We start from the raw sequence: 20,909 nt of genomic DNA, 5'->3' as shown, positions 1-20,909 counted from the left end.
GGTTTTGCTTTTTTGCTTTATGTTTGTACACAAGTCTTAGTGTACATTTCTAATTATTTCTGTAGAGTGAATTCCTAGAAATGAGGTTATTGCATCAGAAGGCATAAATGTTTTTAAGGCATATTACTTAATCACTTTGCAGAAATGTTTCTCCATTTAAATTATCCCAGTGAAGTAATTTTGTGGAACAGATTTTGGAAGGTTAGGGTAGAAAAACATGTAATTCGAGGCCCATACCTTTAAATGATAAAAAACTTCTTTTAAGACAGCTTGTTTGCATAATCTTTCCCTCTCTTTGGTTAGAGTCAGCTGAGAGACACCTTAGGTTGAATCATTTTAAGAGTTAGTTGGAGTTCTCTTTGTGTGGCTTTGGGCACAATTCCAGTAAATATCCCCAGAAGCTTCACTAAGAATTAGACAGTGGTACGAGGCCAAAGCCCCGAAGTACTAAGTGGAAGAATGGTTGAGGGAAGGGCTGGCTAGGTTAATTCAATAACAACTGCCACCTGATTCAGAAAAGGAAGGGCACCCCAAATCCAGGAGAATGAGGTACATTCAGGTTTGGCAAATTGATGAGTATCTCTTTGTTTTTAAAACTGACGTGGAGGTACAAGAATGGATGCTTCCGAAGGTACCAATTTAGACTGCTCAGAAGAAGAGAATCCTCCCATTTCCTACCGTGCCAACAACAGTTCAGTAAAAACTGTATTATAGGCATTATTGTTTTACTTAGGGAAAAACACCCTGGGAAAGGGGGAAACATGGAAGGTGTGGCCCTTGCCATTGTCAGAGGTTATAGGAGGTTACTCCTACTGACGTTCAAACTCAACTTCTGTTCCTCTGACAGGCCCTCCTTTACCCCTAGGTCGGTCTAGGTCTTCTTCTCCGTTGAGCAATATGCACTGGTTCTTTTCTGGACACGTGACATATTTTTTTTAGACTTTATTCATTTTAGAGAGGAGAAAGAGAGAGAGAGACAGGGGGGAGGAGCAGGAAGCATCAACTCCCATATGTGCTTTGACCAGGCAAGCCTGGGGTTTTGAACCAGCGACCTTAGCATTCCAGGTCGACGCTTTATCCACTGTACTACCACAGGTCAGGCCACGTGACATTTTTTAATGACCTGTTTGCACTGCCTTCTCCACTAAACTCTATAAACTCCCAAATGACAGGTACTGTGTCAGTTGTGTCACAGTGCCTGACACAAAGCAGACACTCAATACGTATAATCAAATTGAAATGCACTGCTGTATATTCTAATTATAGCTTTATGAACAGTATTCCAGGAGAAACGGAAAATGAAAACAAAATTCCAAATTAATGTAATTGGCTACATCACTTGCAAGCGTGAGTTGCAAAAGATTATATGAGTGCTGAGAAGATGTAGGACAATTAAGCAACGGGCATTACAAGTCTTTTTATGGATGAGGCAAGCAAGAAAATTTTCAGGGTACTGATCAAATGTGTTACAAATAAAATACTAGTGAAAAGGAGTTGCTCGGTTTGGTTCAAGAAAAGGGAAGGGGGATAAAATGAAGAAAGCAAAGTTTGTATTAAATACATTGAAAAATGCTTATTGGCCCTGGCCGGTTGGCTCAGCGGTAGAGCGTCGGCCTGGCATGCGGGGGACCCGGGTTCGATTCCCGGCCAGGGCACATAGGAGAAGCGCCCATTTGCTTCTCCGCCCCCACCCCCCCTTCTTCCTCTCTGTCTCTCTCTTCCCCTCCCGCAGCCAAGGCTCCATTGGAGCAAAGATGGCCCAGGCACTGGGGATGGCTCCTTGGCCTCTGCCCCAGGTGCTAGAGTGGCTCTGGTCGCAGCAGAGCGACGCCCCGGAGGGGCAGAGCATCGCCCCCTGGTGGGCAGAGCATTGCCCCTGGTGGGAGTGCCGGGTGGATCCCGGTCGGGCGCATGCGGGAGTCTGTCTGACTGTCTCTCCCCGTTTCCAGCTTCAGAAAAATACAAAAAAAAAAAAAAAAAGAAAAATGCTTACCGTATACCAAGTGCTATGAAGAAGATGTGGTCCTTGCCTTAAGGAGTTAAATCTCTTGGAAAAGTTAGATGTAAGTTGATAATTATAATGCAAATTGGTAACTGCTTTGACAAAGACATGGGGTTATTATGATTAATCTGGGTCTTACAGAATTGGATAGTTGAAGAAAAGAAGGCAGTGCCTTTTCCTGCTTTAAGAATGCCACATGAGCCTGACCAGGCGGTGGCGCAGTGGATAGAGCATCGGACTGGGATGCCGAGATCCAGGTTCGAGACACCCAAGGTAGCCAGCTTGAGCACAGGCTCATCTGGTTTGAGCAAAAAGCTCACCAGCTTGGACCCAAGGTCAGTGGCTCAAGCAAGGGGTTACTTGGTCTGCTGAAGGCCTGCGGTCAAGGCACATATGAGAAAACAGTGAACAACTAAGGTGTCGCAATGCGCAACGAAAAACTAATGATTGATGCTTCTCATCTCTCTGTTCCTGTCTGTCTGTCCCTGTCTATCCCTCTTTCTGACTCTGTCTCTGTAAAAAAAAAAAAGAATGCCACATGATAAGGCAGAAGTAAAATTAGGCTCCTGAAGACAACAGAGCTGTTTAAGTAACAGAATGAAAAGATCAAATGTGATTTTGTTTTAGGGTAACTGGATCTTTGGGGAGAAAAAAAAAATGCATTCTAGTCAAACAGGCCCAGATTCCTGAGCCAGATTTCCTGGGCTTGGATTCAGGCTGTTACTTAGTAGCTGTGTGACCACTTCTCTGTACATGTAGTTTTTTTGTCTGTAAGATGGAGCTAAAAGTAGTACCTGCCTGATCCTGTGGTTGTGAAGACAAAATGAGCTAATATAGGAAAAAAGCATTTAGAACATTTCCTATACTATAAAACCATTAGCTTTTGTCATTATTAGAAAGTATTTCTCATGAACATACTCTGTCGTTTGTTATTTTCTACTAGTAAGTGGTTGTGTTTTGTGTCATATTTCATTGCCTTTGCTTTGGGAGTGACACATTTTTGTTTTTGAATAAATGGATACATGCCAAGATTGAGTTACACTTAAGGGATGGTTATGTAGCACTTAAATTCAGTTAGAAATCATAGGCATTCAGAGTGTGTCCTATGCTAGGTATCACAAATGCTTTTTTTGCCCCAAATTTGGAAGTGGATCTTGGACTATAAGCACATGAAGAAAGTAGTTCTGAAAAGATTTAAAAATTACCTACTCGGTCCTGGCCGGTTGGCTCAGCGGTAGAGCGTCGGCCTGGCGTGCGGGGGACCCGGGTTCGATTCCCGGCCAGGGCACATAGGAGAAGCGCCCATTTGCTTTTCCACCCCCTACCCCCCTTCTTCCTCTCTGTCTCTCTCTTCCCCTCCCGCAGCCAAGGCTCCATTGGAGCAAAGATGGCCCGGGCGCTGGGGATGGCTCCTTGGCCTCTGCCCCAGGCGCTAGAGTGGCTCTGGTCGTGGCAGAGCGACGCCCAGGAGGGGCAGAGGATCGCCCCCTGGTGGGCGTGCCGGGTGGATCCCGGTCGAGTGCATGCGGGAGTCTGTCTGACTGTCTCTCCCCGTTTCCAGCTTCAGGAAAAAAAAAAAAAAAAAAAGTTAAAAAAAAATTACCTACTCAATTAAAAAAATCCTTTTATGATAATCTGCAGTACAGGGTAATCAAGTAACAATCATCCTGGTGGTATTATATTCTCATCTATTACCATTTTAGCAATATAGGGACTCAGTGATACCAACAGGCAGTTTATTAAAGAATTGTCAGGAAAACAATTTTTCACACATTAAATTTTCTTTTCTTGAGTCCATTTTAATTTGACATATATTTCAAACAGCCAGACTTGTTGATACCAGTGAGGTATGTTGTGAGGAAAGGACCAACGTCTTGGTTTTATAATGGAAGAAGGGTAAAGCAGTGATTGATAATTAAGACAATTGGAGAGAGATTCCAAGATGTCAATAGAGTAGGTAGATGTCCTAAATGCCACCTCCCAGGTCCAAATTGGAGTTACAACTAAATTTAAGACTAATCATCTTGAGAAACCAACTTCAAACTAAATGAAGAGGAGTCTATAACCAAGGATCACAAAACCCACACTGAGACTGGTAGGAAGGGTGGAGACACGGACAGGGCTGCCCCGCTCCCAGGAGTGAGTGGTGGCTGAGGGTCCGGAGGGACTTTCACTGCAGGGAGATTCTCCCTGAGAGGGGAGGGTCCAAAGCCCTGGGCCAAATGCCTTCCAGAGCCTAGAAGAGGCACCCACAGAGCATCTGGCGGGGAAAAGAGGTGCAGTTTCTATCTGTGAGAAAGAGATGGGAGTTTTCAGGTGGGCACCGCCATTTATTTATTTATTTATTTATTTATTTATTTATTTATTTATTTAAGTGAGAGGAGGATATAGACTCCCGCATGCACCTGATTGGACCCCCCAGCAATCCCTGTCTGGGGCTGATGCTCAAATCAACTGAGCTATACATTGAAAAATGCTTACCGTATACCAAGTGCTAGTACCTGTGCCAACACTAGATGAGCTATCTTCAGTACCTGCGCCAACACTAGAACCAATCAAGCCACTGGCTGTGGAAGAGGAAGAGAGAGAGAAGGGGGAGAGGGAAGGGGATAGAAGCAGATGGTCACTTCTCCTGTGTGCCCTGACCAGAAATCAAACCAAGGACATCCACATACCAGGCCAGTGCACTACCCACTGAGCAAACTGGCCAGGGCCCACAGTCACCGTTTTCAAGGGTCAACACAGAAAATCTCATTCACAGCCACTTACTAGGGCTCCATGGAGGGAGGGCTGAGAGGACTAGAGTTGCATGAGGAGAGTGTGAAGTTGGAGGCCCAGGGAGAGACACTATGGGCATGACCACTGGAACCCCTGTGTTAAGTCATTCTTCAATACCGCAGTCGCCATATTTCTTGGATGGAACATCCCCTCCATGTAGCATCAGCCTGGGGGAAAGCAGCTGCCCTACTCTATGGATACCAGGCCGTTCTGAGAAGTCAGCCAGGAAGAACCAGGCGGGCGTTGAGGATGGAGCCTTACCCCCTACTTCCCCGAGTCTATGACTGGTGCTTCCGCCTCAGGGGAGAGTAGGTAGAAACTGTCTGAACTGCTGGCTGACCGCACCTTGTGGTCTCAGAGGCCACACCCATTGGGCTCCTGTTGACCCTACTGAGGTCTGTGATAAAAGTCTGGACTGCCTGACCAGGCAGTGGCGCAGTGGATAGAGTGTCCAACTGGGATGCGGAAGGACCCAGGTTTGAGACCCTGAGGTTGCCGGCTTGAGCGCGGGCTCATATGGCTTGAGCAAAAAGCTCACCAGCTTGGACCCAGGGTCGCTGGCTCAAGCAAGGGGTTACTCGGTCTGCTGAAGGCCTGTGGTCATGGCACATATGAGAAAGCAATCAATGAACAGCTGGGGTGTCTCTGAAAAACTGATGATTGATGCTTCTCATCTCTCTTTGTTCCTATCTGTCTGTTCCTGTCTATCCCTCTATCTGACTCTATGTCCCTGTAAAAAAATAAATAAATAAATAAAAAAGTCTGGACTGACGCCTAGGGCCTGGGGGCAAAGCCACATCCACCACCCTTCCTAATCCTTGAACTGCCCCGGCAATTTAGAGTCTAAACTACCAGAAGTTTTATTTCAGTGGCCAAGCCCAACAAGCAGCCAGCAGACAGAGACTGCAGGAGCTTCTCAGAGAAGCTTGGGACTTTTTCTGACTTGCCCCCAGGCCCAAAGTGGGTAAAATCCAGCCTAGGTGTGCGGTTCGGTATTTCCATGAGCACCTGGGCCCAGCAGAGGCAGCCATAACCTCTGATTTGATTGTAGCTCCAAGAAGGTTGCTGAGGGCCAGTGTTGGGCAGATAAAATATATTATGCTCACTTTGTTAAAGATGGCGCTGCCCACGTGTAGGCCGTTGCCCAGGTGATATTAATGTGTGTCTCTATGGGCAGGCAGAATCCTTGTATCCTGGGGCTTGGTTTTGGGATTAAGCCTTTCCAACCCTTTTTGATATGGGGTGGTACAATCCCATCATGCCCCAGATAAGTGACTTTGTAGTAGAGACTTCCCTATTTTGTATATTGGATTAAAGGTTTGGATTTCTACACTATAAAATAGGGGCAGAACGGGAGCTTGCGCGCTTGGTTCCTGAGATTATCATTAGAGGAGAGAGCAGAGCAGAGAGCAGAAGGAGGCCATGTGGAGGAGGCCAGGAGAAGCAGCCAAGATGGTGGATTGTTGAGTGAGAGGCCAGTTTGTGCAGTTTATGCAGGGAGAAGGAAGGAGATGGGGAACAGAGGTGAATAAGTCTGGTGAGCTAGAAACCTTTGATTCTAGGAAACTCGGATAAGTCAGTAGCTCTGTGAGCACTGAATGTGAGTGGGTTTTGGAGCCCAGTGTGTGTTTTACTTGCCCGCCGGGTGCAAGCTAGGATTAAAGATGACAGCCCATCAGTTACTGGCTCCGTTGTTTCTTTACCGACTGTCCGAATCCAATGCGAACCTGCATGGGCCAGGAGGCGGCTGTGATAGCAGCCCTGGCTACTGGCTTTACAGCCAGCCATGGACAGTGTTCCCACTGGTCTGCACCACGTTCCCTCCAGGGAGGCCCAGAGCTGGCACATCAGTGGCCAGCTGCGGAGAGCATTGGGGCAGGACCCAACTACCCTTGCTGGTGGCGTGCCCTAAGGGAGGGCTCATCTGACAACCAGCCCAGCTGAGGTGAGTTCCACTCTCTGTGATCAGTACCAGCACAGCGGCTCATGCACATTGGACAGGGTGGAGCTTCGCAGTCAGCCGGCCTGGGTTCTGGATATCCTGCCCTGCTGGGCTGGTTCCACAGGGAGAAGGGGGAGAGGCTTGGAGCATGGTCATTCAAGGTGTGGGTTTCCCGGAGCCTATTGTTGGGACAGGTCAAGGAGCTTAGCCACTTTCTGGAGGGGGTCACACTCAGCCCCAGGGGAGGACTCTGTTAGTTTTCCTCCCTGAGACCAGGGGCTCCCCAGCTGGAAGAACCTCTGCAGAGGGGACTGTTAGCCCCACCCAACCTGAACATGCTGCTCACCTTGCTGGGAAGAAATAGGATTGAGGGATTAGGCTCTGGAGTAGGAGCCACCTTTCCTGTACTGAGCTCCTGACCAAGATACCCCTGAAATAGGGGGTCTCACTAATGTTGTATTCCAACCTCAGCTGCCCTAACCCACCAAGTTTATAATCTGTAGAGGAGCTGGTGGAATGAGGCCAGTCAAGCCCATACTACAGTCTTTCTACAGAAGACTCTGGAAGACCAGGCAGCTGCAAGGAGAGGTTGAACAGCTGAAAAGTGGAGGCAAATCTTAATGGAGTTTGGGCCCTTTTATGGAGCTTTTGTCAGCTCTAAGCAGGAGGAAGCTGATCTTTATACATAGGTTGGCCCCTCACACACTACCTAGGCACAGAAAATGCAGACATAAACAGTGAACAGAGCATCAGTTTCAGACAGGTAGCCCACGGTGGGTAACAAACAACAGACACCAACCCATACCTGAACACCACCCAAGAGGACCCAGAACCAACACAACCAGTAGTGGGTGACAGACCGCACCAATGTTAGACTCAGATAACTACACAAGTGGCACATCCAAAGGAGGAATCCAGCAGGCACTGAACACTGTGAGTTATAAATACACCCAACAGGACAGACACTGTACAGCATCGAATACATATGGTCAAAGTTGACTCTTAGAGCCAGCCAGCCTGAAGGGACAACCCCACCCATGAAAGGGCCAGCTGCCTTCAAGACTCACATACAACAGGAAGATAAATATTACCCTCAAGAAGCATTCCAAGAGAAAGGAACTCAGGTGGCCTGGAGGTCAGTACTACTGAGCCCATCTTCCTCATAAGATTGCCACAACAAATTTGAAAGTCGAACAGAGCTACCTAATACATAGACAAAATGGGCAAAGAAATATGACCCAAATGAATCAAGAGAAATCCCCAGAAAAAGAACTCAAGAAAATAGAAGTTACCAAACTACCAGTTTAAAATAATGATTATTAGGATGCTCAAGGATCTTAGAGTAAGAATGGATGATCACAACGAGAACTTAAACAGAGATAGTAAGCATTAAAAACAACATTGCCTGACCAGGCGGTGGCGCAGTAGATAGAGCATTGGACTGGGATGCGGAGGACCCAGGTTCAAGACCCTGAGGTCGCCAGCTTGAGCGCAGGCTCATCTGGCTTGAGCAAAGCTCACCAGCTTGGACCCAAGGTCGCTGGCTTAAGCAAGGGGTTATTCGGTCTGCTGAAGGCCCACGGTCAAGGCACATATGAGAAAGCAATCAATGAACAACTAAACTAAGGTGTTGCAACGTGCAGTGAAAAACTGATGATTGATGCTTCTCATCTTTTTCCGTTCCTGTCTGTCCCCATCTGTCCCTCTCTCTGACTCTCTCTCTGTCTCTGTAAAAAAACACAACAAACAAAAAAACATTGAAATCATAAAAAAATAACCATTAGATATGACAAATACAACATCAGAAATGAAGACTGACTTAGAAGGAATCAACAGCAAACTGGATAAAGCAGAGGATTGTATCAGTGATTTAGAGGACAAGATAAATGAAAGCACAGAAGCAGAGCAGCAAAACGAAAAGAGGCTCATGCCCTGGTCAGTTGACTTAGTGGTAGAGCATCGGGCCGGCGTGTGGATATCTCAGGTTTGATTCCCAGTCAGGGCACACAGGAGAAGCGACCATCTGCTTCTCCACCCTTCCCCTTCTCTCTATCTCTCTCTTCCCCTCCCACAGCCAAGGCTCCACTTGAGCAAATTGGCCCAAGATCTGAGGATGGCACCATGGTCTTGCCTCAGGCACTAGAATGGCTCTGGTTGCAACAGAGCAACAGCCCCAGATGGGCAGAGCATCGCCCCCTAGTGAGCTTGCTAGGTGGATCTCAGTTGGGTGCATGCAGAACTCTGTCTCTCTGGCTCCCCGCATCTCATTTAAGAAAAAAAGAGGCTCAAAAAGACTGAGGAGGCCCTGGCTGGTTGGCTCAGTGGTAGAGCGTCGGCCTGGCGTGCAGAAGTCCCAGGTTCGATTCCCGGCCAGGGCACACAGGAGAGGCGCCCATTTGCTTCTCCACCCCTCCCCCTCTCCTTCCTCTCTGTCTCTCTCTTCCCCTCCCGCAGCAAGGCTCCATTGGAGCAAAGATGGCCCGGGTGCTGGGGATGGCTCTGTGGCCTCTGCCTCAGGCACTAGACTGGCTCTGGATGCAACAGAGCGACACCCCAGAGGGGCAGAGCATCGCCCCCTGGTGGGCATGCCGGGTGGATCCCGGTCGGGCGCATGCGGGAGTCTGTCTGACTGCCTCCCCGTTTCCAGCTTCGGAAAAATGAAAAAAAAAAAAAAAAAAGACCGAGGAAACTCTAAAGGACCTCTGTGACAACATGAAGAGAAACAACATCTGCTTCATAGGGGTTCCTGAAGGAGAAGAGAATGAACAAGGGATAGAGAACTTGTTTGAAGAAATCATAGCTGAAAACTTCCCTAAACCAACAAAGAAAAAAGTCATACAAATTCAAGAAGCACAGAGAGCCCCATTAAAGATTAACTCAAAGGGGCTCACACCAAGATACATCATAATTAAAATGCCAAAGTTAAGAGACAAAGAAAGAATACAAAAAGCCACAAGAGAAAAGCAATTAATTACCTACAAAGGAGCCCCCATAAAACTGACATCTGATTCTCAACACTTCACGCCAGAAGGAAATTGGCAAGAAATACTCAAAGTGATGCAAAACAAGAACCTATAACCAAGAATACTATACCCAGCAAAGATATCATTTAAAATTGAAGGAAATAAAGAGCTTTCCAGACAAGAAAAAAAGGCTCAAGGAGTTCATTACCACGAAAGAAGTACTGCAAGAAATGGTAAAGTGCCTGCTATAAGAAAGGGAAAGGAAGAAAAATTAGAGGAACAAGAATTATAGGTTTAAAGAATAAAATGGCAATAAATAAATACATATCAATAATAACCTTAAATGTAAATGGATTAAATGCTCCAATCAAAAGACACAGGGTAGCTGCATGGATAAAAAAACAAAACCTGTATATATGCTGTCTACAAGAGAGCCATTTCAGAACAAAAGATACACATAGACTGAAAGTAAAGGGATGGAAATAATATTTCATGGAAATGGAAATGAAAAAAAAAAGTTGGAATAGCAATTCTTATATCTGACAAAATAGCCTTTAAAACAAAGACTATAGTAAGGGACAAAGACAGTAAGTACATAATGATAAAGGGAGCATCCAACAAGAGGATATAACCATTGTAAATATTTATGCACCCAATATAGGAGCACCTAAATATATAAAGCAGATTTTGATAGACATAATGGGTGAAATGGACAGCAATACAAAAATAGTAGAGGATTTTAATACCACACTAACATTAATGGATAGATCCTCTAGAAAAAAAATCAACAAAGAAATAGTGGCCTTAAAAGACACACTAGCCTGACCTGCGGTGGTGCAGTGGGTAAAAGCATCAACCTGGAATGCTGAGGTCGTGGGTTTGAAACCCCGGGCTTCCCTGGTCAAGGCACATATGGGAGTTGATGCTTTCTGCTCCTCCCTCCCTTCTCTATCTGTCTCTGTCTCTCTCTCCTCTCTCTAAAATGAATAAATAAAATCTAAAAAAAATAAAATAAAAAGCTAGGAAAAAAAAACAACACACTAGATCCGGGCCAAGGCACACAGGAGAAGCACCCATCTGCTTCTCCACCCCTCTCCCTCTCCTTCCTCTCTGTCTCTCTCTTCCCTTTCCACAGCTAAGGCTCCATTGGAGCAAGGTTGGCCCGGGCGCTGAGGATGGCTCCATGGCCTCTGCCTCAGGCACTGGAATGGCTCTGGTTGCAACAGAGCAATGCCCCAGATGGGCAGAGCATCGCCCCCTGGTGGGCATGCCAGGTGGATCCCGGTCAGGCGCATGCGGGAGTCTGTCTGACTGCCTCCCCGTTTCCAACTTCAGGAAAAAAAAAAGACACACTAGATCAACAGGATGCAATTAATATTGTCAGAATATTTCACCACAAAGCAGCAGAATATACATTCTTTTCAAGTGCTCATGGTACATTTTCTAGGATAGACCACATGTTAGGACAGAAAGCAAGTCTCAATAAATTTAAAAAGATTGACATATCAAGCATCTTCTCTGACCACAATAGCATGAAACTAGAAATCAACTACAATAGAAAAACTGAAAAATATCCAGACACTTGGAGGCTAAATAGCGTATTATTGAATAACAATTAAATTAACAATGAGATCAAGGAAGAAACAAAAAATTTCCTTGAAACAAATAAAAATGAACATAAAACAACTGCCTGACCTGTGGTGGTGCAGTAGATCAAGTGTTGACCTGGAATGCTGTGGTCGCTGGTTCAAAACCCTAGGCTTGCCTGGTCAAGGCACATATGGGAGTTGATGCTTCCTGTTCCTCCCCATCTTCCCCCCCCCCCTTTTTTCCTCCCTCCTCAGTAAAAATGAATAAATGCAAATAAATAAATAAATGGAAAAAGAACATACCACAACCCAAAATATATGGGCCACAGCAAAGGCAGTCCTGAGAAGGAAGTTTATAGCATTATAAGCATACCTTAAGAAGCAAGAAAAGGCTCAAATAAAAAATATAACCCTGCATATAAAAGAACTAGAGAAAGAACAATAAATAAAGCCCAGAGGAAGTAGAAGGAAGGAAATAATATAGATCAGAGCAGAAATGAATGACATAGAGGCTAAAAAAAATACAGATCAATAAAACTAAGAGCTCGTTCTTTGAAAAGGTAAGCAAGATTGATGAACCTTTAATCAGACTCATCAAGAATAAGAGAGAGGATTAAAATAAATACAATTAGAAATGAAAGAGAAGTAACAACTGACATCACAAATACAAAGGATTGTAAGAAAATACTATGAAGAACTGTATGCCAAAAAATTGGACAACCTAGGTGAAATGGATAAATTCCTAGAAACATACAACTTTCAAAACTAAATATGGAAGAATCAGAAAACCTAAGCAGCCTGACCTGTGGTGGCGCAGTGGATAAAGCGTCGACCTGGAAATGCTGAGGTCGCCGGTTCAAAACCCTGGGCTTGCCTGGTCAAGGCACATATGGGAGTTGATGCTTCCAGCTCCTCCCCCCTTCTCTCTCTCTCTCTCTCCTCTCTCTCTCTCTCTCTCTGTCTCTCCCTCTCCTCTCTAAAAAAATGAATAAATAAATTTAAAAAAAAACCCTAAGCAGACCAATTACAACAAATGAAATTGAAACAGTTATCAAAAACTCCCAGCAAAAGTCCTAGACCAGATGGCTTCACAGGTGAATTTTACCAAATATTCAGAGTTAACACCTATCCTTCTCAAGCTATTCCAAAAAATTTAAGAGGAAGGAAGACTTCGAAGCTCATTCTATGAGGAAGACTTTGAAGCTCATTCTATGAGGCAAGCTCTTTACATTATTTTAAAACCAGGTAAAGACACTATAAAGAAAGAAAACTATAGGACAATATCCCTGATGAACACAGATGCTGAAATTCTTAACAAATTATTAGCAAACCAGACCCAGCAATACATTAAAAAGATCATACATCATGATCAAGTGGGATTTATTCCAGGGAGGCAATGGTGTCATGATATTTTCAAATCAATAAACGTGATTCATCACATAAACAAAATGAAGGATAAAAATCACATGATCATATCAACATATGCAGAAAAAGCATTTGATAAAATACATAACCTATTTAAGATCAAAACTCTGAGCAAAGTGGGAATACAGGGAACATACCTCAACATAATAAAGGCCCTATGTGACAAACTGACAGCCAGCATCATACTCAATGGGAAAAAATTAAAAGCAATCCCCTTAAGATCAGGAACAAGACAGGGTGCCCCCTTTCACTACTCTTATTCAACATAGTCTGGAAGTCCTAGCCACAGCAATTGGACAAGAAGAAAAAATAAAAGACATCCAACTTGTAAAAGAAGTAAGACTCATTATTTGCTGAAGACATAATACTGTATATAGAAAACCCTAAAGTTTCAGCCAAAACACTACTAGACCTGATAAATGAATTTTGCAAGATGGCAGGATATAAAATTAATATTCAGAGATCAGTGGCATTTTTATACACCAACAATAAATTGTCAGAGAAATTAAGGAAACAATCCCCTTCACTATTTCAACAAAAAGAAATAAAGTAGTTATGAATAAATTTAACCAGGGAGGTAAAAAAGACTTGTACTTGGAAAATTATAAAACATTGAAAAAAAGAAATGGAGGAAGATATGAACAAGTGGAAGCATATACTGCTTTCATGGATAGGAAGAATTAACATCATTAAAATGTCCATATTACCCAGAGAAATTGATAGATTCAATGAAATTTCTATTAAAATACCAGTGGCACATTTCACAGATCTAGCACAAATATTCCAAAAATTTATATGGAACCAAAAAAGAACCTGAATAGCCTCAGAGGTCTTGAAAAATGAAGAACAAAGTGGGAGGTATCACACTTCCTGATATAAGGTTATACTACAAGGCCATTGTAATCAAAATAGCTTGCTACTGGCATAAGAACAGGCATACAACAAAACAGAGAACTCAGAAATACACCCATGCCTTTATGGTCAATTAATATTTGACAAAGGAGGCAAGAGTATACAACGGAATAAAGACAGTGTCTTTAATAAATGGTGTTGGGAAAATTGGACAGGTACATGCAAAAATATTAGACTACCACTTACATCATTCACAAAAACAAACTTAAAATGGATAGAAGACTTAAATATAAGTCACAAAACCATAAAAATCTTGAAAGAAAACACAGGCAGTTGACTCTCCTGTCAATTCATAGCAATATTTTTGCCAATATATCTCTGTGGGCAAGTGAAATAAATGATAAAAGAAACAAATGGGACTATATCAAACTAAAGAGCTTTAACACAGCAAAAGACACTATTAACAAAATAAAAAGACAACCCACTCAGTGGGAGAACATATTCGCTGATATCTCTAATAAGGGCTTAATAACCAAAATTTATAAAGAACTTCTAAAACTCAATGCCAGGAAGGTAAACAATGCAATTAAAAAATGGGCAAATGTCTGGCCGGTTGGCTCAGTGGTAGAGCGTCGGCCTGGCGTGCAGAAGTCCCGGGTTTGATTCCTGGCCAGGGCACACAGGAGAAGTGCCCATCTGCTTCTCCACCCCTCCCCCTCTCCTTCCTCTCTGTCTCTCTCTTCCCCTCCCGCAGCCGAGGCTCCACTGGAGCAAAGATGGCCCCGGGCGCTGGGGATGGCTCCTTGGCCTCTGCCCCAGGTGCTAGAGTGGCTCTGGTCGCAACAGAGCGATGCCCCGGAGGGGCAGAGCATCGCCCCCTGGTGGGCGTGCCGGGTGGATCCCGGTTGGGCACATGCGGGAGTCTCTCTGACTGTCTCTCCCTGTTTCCGGCTTCAGAAAAATACAGAAAAAAAAAAAGGGCAAAGGTGCCTGACCAGGCAGTGGCACAGTGGATAGAGCGTTGGACTGGGATGTTGAGGACCCAGGTTTGAGACCTCGAGGTCGCCAGCTTGAGCGCGGGCTCATCTGGTTTGAGCAAAAAGCTCACCAGCTTGGACCCAAGGTCCCTGGCTCAAGCGAGGAGTTACTTGGTCTGCTGAAGGCCCGCGGTCAAGGCGCATATGAGAAAGCAATCAATGAGCAACTAAGGTGTCGAAATGCGCAACGAAAAACTAAGGATTGATGCTTCTCATCTCTCCGTTCCTGTTTGTCTGTCCCTGTCTATCCCTCTCTTTGACTCTCTCTGTCTCTGTAAAATAAATAAATAAATAAATAAATAAATAAATAAATAAATAAATAAATAAATAAATTTTAAAAAAAAAGGGCAAAGGACCTGAATAGACACTTTTCCAAAGAGAACATACAGATGGCCAAACGGCATATGAAAAATGCTCAATGTCACTAATCATCAGAGAAATGCAAATTGAAACCACAATGAGATACCACCTCACACCTGTCCCAATGGCACTCATTAATAAATCAACAGCAAGTGCTGGAGAGGGTGTGGAGAAAAGGGAACCTCCTGCACTGCTGGTGGGAATGCAGACTGGTGCAGCCACTGTGGAAAACAGTATGTTTCCTCAAACAATTAAAAATAGAACTCCCTTATGACCCAGCTATCTCATCTCTAGGAATATATCCTAAGAGTCCCAAAACACTAATTCAAAAGAAGATATGGACCCCCATGTTTATTGCATCATTTTTTACAATAGCCAAGATCTAGAAACAGCCCAAGTGTCCATTAGTGGACGAATTGATTAAAAAGCTTTGGTACATATACATGATGGAATACTACGCAGCAATGAAAAAGAAGGAAATTTTACCTTTTGTGACAGCATGGATGGACCTGGAGACTATTATGCTAAGAGAAATAAGCCAAGCAGAGAAAGACAAATATCATATGCTCTCACTTATATGTGGGATCTAATGAACACAATAATCTGAGGAACAAAATAGAAATGAGGCAAGGTCACAAGAAATAGAGGCTGTCAGAGGGAAGGAGGAAGAGGGGATGGGATCAAAGGTGAAGGGATTAGCCAAAATTATTTATAAGTAACACATAAATACAGACAACCAGGTAGCAATCGCCAGCAGGAGAAAAGGGGTAGGAGGAGAGGGAGGGGGCAAAAGGGAGGGAAATGAGATGGAAAGAGACTTTGCATGGGGCATGGGGGGGCACGATGTGGGCGGGTGAGGGTGTTATATTGAGTGGGACACTTGAAACCACGTTAACTCAATAATCCCAAATTCAAATAAACCAATTTTGCTTAAAAAAAAATGTTGGGGAACACAAGATTTGGAGACCAGGAGTTTAACTTTGGGTTTTGTAAAGCCAGTAGCCATGGCCACTATCACAGCCGCCTGGCCCATGCAGGTTCACATTAGATTCGGACAGATAGTAATGAAACAACAGAGCCAAGAACTGGTGGGCCATCACCTTTAATCCTAGCTTGCACCTGGTGGGCAAGTAAAAACACACACTGGGCTCCAAAACCCACTCATTCAGTGCTCACAGAGCTACTGACTTATCCGAGTTTCCTAGAATCAAAGGTTTCTAGTTCACCAGCCTTATTCACCTCTGTTCCCCATCTCCTTCCTTCTCCCTGCACCAACTCTGCACAAACTGGCTTCTCATTCAGCACTCCACCATTTTGGCTGCTTCTCCTGGCCTCCTGCATGTGGCTTTTCTCTGCTCTCTTCTCTAATGATATTCTCAGGAACTAAGAGAGAGCAAGCTCTGGTTCTGCTCCACTTTATAGTGTAGAAATCCAAACCTTTAATCCAATATACAAACAAGGAAGTCTCTGATACAAAGTCACTTATCTGGGGCATGATGGGATTATACCGCCCCACATCAAAAAGGGTGGGAAAGGCTTAATCCTAAAACCAAGCCCCAGGCTACAAGGATCCTGCCTGCTCACAGCCCACCCCCAACACACATTAATATAATTATGCCCATTCCAAGCAACCACCAGGGCAACGGGCTTCCACGTGGGCAGTGCCATCTTTAACAAAGTGAGCATAATATATTTTATCTGCCCAACAGGTTTCATCATTTATAATCTGTGATTTGGCACAGTCACTTAAACTCAAGTTTCACCTTTGCTATTTTTAAAATCAAGGTTGTTTTGGGAGTCATATGATATCCAGGGCAGTGTTTTGACATAATTATTTTACTAGCAGATCAAACATAATATTGGGGGTGAAAATTATGACTGGTACCATATTTTCTTAAACTCAGCTAAGTGTCTAGTACAGGATTGCAAGAAACTTTAGATTTCATGAAGACATATGCCTCTCCCCTGGAGGGTGACTGACTTTTGACTTGTCCAAGATCACAGAGCTGGTTAGTGGCAGCAGGATTTAGGTCTCCTGATTCTAGTCACCCAATCTTCCTACTACACCCCTGTCATTCACCATTCATTCATTCAATACATTTCTATGGAGGATAAATAAAGTGCAAAGCATTGTGGTAGGTGCCATAGGTGATTCTGATTTATCAGATTGTTGGGCAGATAAAATATGTATTATGTTCACTTTGTTAAAGATGGCGCCACTGCCCACGTGGAGGCCGTTGCCCAGGTGATATTAATGTGTGTTGGGGGCAGGCGGTGGGCAGGCAGAATCCTTGTAGCCTGGGGCTTGGTTTTGGGATTAAGCCTTTCCCACCCTTTTTGATGTGGGGTGGTACAATCCCATCATGCCTCAGAGGAGTGACTGTATTAGAGACTTCCCTATTTTGTATATTGGATTAAAGGTTGTGAAGCTACACTATAAAATAGGGGCAGAATAGGAGCTTACTCTCTTGGTTCTTGAGATTATCATTAGAGGAGAGAGCAGAAAGGAGAGCAGAAAGAGGCCATGTGGCCAGGAGAAGCAGCCAAGATGGCGGAGTGTTGAGTGAGAAGCCAGTTTGTGCAGAGTTTGTATCTGGGATAAGGAAGGAGATGGGGAATTGAAGAGAATAAGGCTGGTGAGCTAGAAACCTTTGATTCTAGGAAACTCGGATAAGTCAGTGGCTTTGTGAACACTGAATGTGAGTGGGTTTTGGAGCCTAGTGTGTGTTTTTACTTGCCCGCCGGGTGCAAGCTAGGATTAAAGATGACAGCCCATCAGTTTTTGGCTCCGTTGTTTCTTTACCGACTGTCTGAATCCAATGCGAACCTGCATGGGCTGGGCTGCTCTGATGGTGGCCCTGGCCGTGGCTTCTGGCTTTACACAGACACAGGTCCTTCCTTCAAGAACATAGGGGACTAGTAAGATGGTTAGACTTAACTGTAAGTTTATAGTCAGAGATTGGAACAATAAGATATGAATAAACTGTACTGCTCACAAAAATTAGGGGATATTTTTAAGCTTCATATTTATTTTGAAATATCCCCTAATTTTTGTGAGCAGTATATTATGTGACTTGATAAGGGTCAGTGGAGATGGTGGAAAAGGTGACAATTTAGCTGTGCTCTAAATTGCAGAAAGGATTTGTACATAAGTCATAGGGTTTAAAGTAGGTGGGCCAGGGTTAACAATGTATCATATATGGCCAGGGGCTGCCATCGTGGCCATTCACATGCAGGTTCCTATTGGATTTGTGCAGATGGGAAAGAAATGGCAGAGTCGGAGGATGGTGGGCCATTCTGTTTATTGGTGTCTCACCAAGACAGGCAAGCCACCAGAGAAGACAAGGGAAAAGCAGAAAACCATGAAGGGCAGGGGATCAGGGAGGACCCTGAAATGGTGATAGCAGGAACTGAGAAAGAACAAGCTCCCAGTCTGCCCCACTTTATAGTATAGAAATCAAAACCTTTAATCCAATATACAAAACAAGGAAGTCTCTGATACAAAATCATTTATCTGAGGCATGATTCCTCATGAGAGTGCACCACTGACATCATGCAACAGTCAAGGGTGTGGGGAAAAGCTTAGTCTTAAAACTAAGCCTCAGGCTATAACGACCTGGCCTGCTTATAGCCTGTCCCCCCCCACACACACACACAATGTAAGCTATAAGCGAGCAAACATGTATATCAATTTACAAACTTATTTGACCAACACAATGGGTGAGCAAAGGCACTTACCTTAGACCTCACTAAATTCTAGGCAAGTTTCATTGTTTCATAACAAGGGCCATCTCTCACCCTGACTCTTGCACACTTTTGTTGTTCTCATTAGAATGTTTATCTTGCCCTGGCCGGTTGGCTCAGCGGTAGAGCATCGGCCTGGTGTGCGGGGGACCCGGGTTCGATTCCCGGCCAGGGCACACAGGAGAAGCGCCCATTTGCTTCTCCACCCCCCACTCCCTCCTTCCTCTCTGTCTCTCTCTTCCCCTCCCGCAGCCAAGGCTCCGTTGGAGCAAAGATGGCCCGGGCGCTGGGGTGGCTCCTTGGCCTCTGCCCCAGGCACTAGAGTGGCTCTGGTCGCCGCAGAGCGACGCCCCGGAGGGGCAGAGCATCGCCCCCTGGTGGGCAGAGCATCGCCCCTGGTGGGCATGCCGGGTGGATCCCGGTCGGGCGCATGCGGGAGTCTGTCTGACTGTCTCTCCCCGTTTCCAGCTTCAGAAGGAAAAAAAAAAAAAAAAAAAAAAGAATGTTTATCTTAAACACAACTAATGTTTCACTTGCCCAGAGATCTTATTTGACTTCCTCCAGGCCAGTGAAGGCCTGTCCTGTTTCCATGGTTCCTATTACCCTCTCTCTTGGGACACTTATGACATACCTCTGTTTTACTTCTTTGCCTTTGTTGTGTATTGGTTTGTTGTGACTTCAAATAAATTTATGACTTAAGTGAAGTTGCTTTGGCCTGAGGGTGAATTTTGTTGAAATTAAGGAAGCTGTGCCAAGATTGTTGTAAGGTACCAAAAAAGCTGCAAAATTAATATTGACAATCTAGGAGGAAAAGGTCAGGTTTAAAAAAAAAAAAAAAAAAAAAAAGGTCAGGCTTTCCTGTCCTTTCTTTGGAAAATGGAGGAAAAAGAATTTGGAGGTGTCCTGACTTACAAGGAAGACTAGGGTCATTTGGTTTTAAGTTCTCTGAAAGGATTAAGGTTATCTGAGGAACTCCCTTTTGCTTTTAATAAGAGGAAAAATTTACATACCACCCTACACTGATTTTAGCTCTCCCTCCTTCCTGGAATCTGAGATTAACGTGTACCTCTAGGCCAGGAGTAGTCAACCTTTTTATACCTACCGCCCACTTTTGTATCTCTGTTAGTAGAAAATTTTCTAACCGCCCACCGGTTCCACAGTAATGGTGATTTATAAAGTACGGAAGTAACTTTACTTTATAAAATTTATAAAGCAAAGTTACAGCAAGTTAAAGCATATACTAATAATTACTTACCAAGTACTTTATGTTGGATTTTCACTAAGTTTGGCAGAATAAATCTTTATAAAACAATTTACTACAGTTAAATCTATCTTTTTATTTATACTTTGGTTGCTCTGCTACCACCCACCATGAAAGCTGGAATGCCCACTCATGGGTGGTAGGGACCAGGTTGACTACCACTGCTCAGGCAAAGGAGGAGACATAGATACTAAAAGGATTTGTGAATGTCTTTGATTGTATTACCTTGAAAGTTTTAACGTTCTTTGTAAATCCCCCTAGACAAATGTTATAATGTAAAGCCAGCAGCCAGGGCCGCCAACACAGCAGCCTTGTCCATGCAGGTTCGTATTGGATTCGGACAGTTGGTAAACAACGGAGCCAAAAACTGGTGGGCCATAGTCTTTAATTCTAGTTTGCACCCGGCAGGCAAGTAAAAAACACACACTGGGCTCCAAAACCCAGTCACATTCAGTGCTCACAAAGCTACTGACTTATCCGAGTTTCCTAGAATCAAAGGTTTTTAGCTCACCAGACTTATTCACCTCTGTTCCCCATCTCCTTCCTTCTCCCCGCACAAACTCTGTATAAACTGGCTTCTCACTCAACACTCCGCCATCTTGGCTGCTTCTCCTGGCCTCCTCCACGTGGCCTTCCTCTGCTCTCCGCTCTGCTCTCTCCTCTAATGATAATCTCAGAAACCAAGAACACAAGTTCCCGTTCTGCCCTATTTTATAGTGTAGAAATCCAAACCTTTAATCCAATATACAAAATAGGGAAGTCTCTAATACAAAGTCACTTATCTGGGGCATGATGGGATTTTACCACCCCACATCAAAAAGGGTGGGAAAGGCTTAATCCCAAAACCAAGCCCCAGGCTACAACGATTCCCAACACACAGTAATGTCACCTGGGTGACGGCCTCACGTGGGCAGCGCCATCTTTAACAAAGTGAGCATAATACATTTTATCTGCCC

This window comes from Saccopteryx bilineata, chromosome 3, assembly GCF_036850765.1.
Source record: "Saccopteryx bilineata isolate mSacBil1 chromosome 3, mSacBil1_pri_phased_curated, whole genome shotgun sequence".
NCBI classification, from domain to species: Eukaryota; Metazoa; Chordata; class Mammalia; order Chiroptera; family Emballonuridae; genus Saccopteryx; species Saccopteryx bilineata.
This window is presented reverse-complemented; position numbering follows the sequence as displayed.